This window comes from Mandrillus leucophaeus, unplaced genomic scaffold (assembly GCF_000951045.1).
Source record: "Mandrillus leucophaeus isolate KB7577 unplaced genomic scaffold, Mleu.le_1.0 Scaffold798, whole genome shotgun sequence".
Lineage (NCBI taxonomy): Eukaryota > Metazoa > Chordata > Mammalia > Primates > Cercopithecidae > Mandrillus > Mandrillus leucophaeus.
Window position 1 is genome coordinate 1,772,813 of NW_012108674.1, and position 2,156 is coordinate 1,774,968.

Sequence of the window (2,156 nt, forward strand, 5' to 3'; positions counted from 1 at the left end):
AAACCAGGTCCTTTATCTCCAAACCCAGAGCTCATCACTACATACAAAATACTTTAGTGAGCCTAGTATATATGTGACAAAGAGGGAAAATAAAGAATAAATCAACCTCCCATCTTGCCATGCCTCTAAAAATGGTTTTTAGTGGAGTTATAGATATATTCGACTAAATTTTCTTTGACCACCTATCCTGTTTAAGTCCTAGCCTAGGTGCAGGGTAGGACTCCTATGCTCAAGGTACCAACATTTTGAGTTACAAGATCCTTACATAGAAAGATAAATAATAACAAAAATGTTTACTAAGTGTAGTAAGAATAGGCAATAATTCTAGGGAAAGTGAACACCTAAGGATGAATCTATCAAGGCAGGTTCGAGGAAGAAGAGAAGGAGAGAGCTCAACAGGCCAGTTGATTGGCATGAGTGAAATCTGAAGGCCAGACCAGCAAAAGTGCAGGAATCTTAAATTTAGAGGTAAGTCTGGAGAAGAAGGCAGGAAGGAGGTAGTCCATAGAAGAGCTTTAAGCCTGGGAGAATAGGAAAGGCATTCTACAGAGGTCAGGTAATGGTGTGCACATCTGAAGAAACACAAGCAGACAGAGGCATTCTGGGATAACAAAGGCAAATGTGGGGGAAGAAAGTAAAACTGCCAAAGATCTCAAATGCGGAACGAAAGGTTATTTGTGAAACGTTTGCTCCATGTTTGCCTTGCATGTTTTAAATGGGCACACCTATGAGCTGGGTGAGACATTTCAAGGGAAAATGTCGCATTATTGATGAGATGGGGTCCCTCCCACTAACAAGCATTTATAAAAGTAAAGCTAAACCATCATTTCTCCTTTTTCCTCCTTTTTGGTGTCAAAGCTATCAGGTCAAAGCAATGCCACCACAGGATTGCTATCCAAAGTGCTATCATCAAGGAATACTATCCTCAAAGGAACACAGAACTTAGAGTAAGAAGATCTGAGTTCAAGTCCCAGCTCTCCTATCTACTAGCATTGTCCATAACAATTTAACACTCAAAAGCCTCAAAGTCCTTACCTGAAAATTGGGATGATAATACCCACTTCTCAGGATTGTGGCAAAAAAAAGCAAAAAAAAGAGAGATTGTGTGAAACAGCTTTTAAATGTAAAAATATTATTTTCCATTGTGTTTCTATGTACTATGGCTTATTGGACTAGAGTACACACGGGGGTCTGAGGTAGTTTTAATCCTTCAATCCAATCACGTTGACACTCAGTATTAGCTATCACAAGCACCGTTTGTTGAAATGGCTAGCCTTTATCTATTGAGTTGCTTTGCATCTTTGTCAAAAATCAGTTGGACATATTTGAGTGGTCTGCTTCTGGGTCCTCCATCTTGTTCCACTAACCTATGTATCTATTCCTCCACCAACATCAATACAGTCTTTAAAATGATATAATGTCTTAAAATCAGATGACTCCTCCCACCTTGTTCTTTTTTAAAATTGTTTTAGCTATTCTATTTCCTCTGCCTTTCCACATACATTTTAGAATAATCTGTATCTACAAAAATCTTGCTGAAAGTTTGACAGGAAATCTGTGTATCAATTTGGGGAAGTTGACATCTTTCTTATATTGAAGTTTGTAATGTGTGAACACAGTATGCTCTCCATTTATTAGATCTTCTTTGATTTCCTTCATCAGCATTCTGTCATTTGCAGTGTGCGTCTTGTACATATTTTGTTAGGTTTACATGCATGTCCTTTTTAGCAGCTGTAAATAGTATGACATTTTAAATTTTGTGTCTATATGTTCATTGTTAATATATAGAAATGCAATTTAATTTTGTATGTTTAACTTGTATCCTCTAAGCTTTGCTGAACTTAGTTCTAGGAGGGATTTTTTGGTCATTTTTTGAATTTGGGGATTTTGTGGGTTTTTGTAGATCCTTGGAATTTTGCACATAAACAATCATGTTATCTGCAAATAGGGACAGTTTTATTTCTTCTTTTCTGATCTGTATACCTTTTATTTCCTTTTCCAGTCTTATTGCACTGGCTAGAACTTCCAGTACTATATTCACAAGAATAGTGATAATAGATATCATTGCTTTGCTCCTGATTTTAGAGGGAAATGACTCAGGCCATGATTTTAAGTATAATATTAGTTAGCTGTAGTTTCTTTGTAGATTTTTTTTT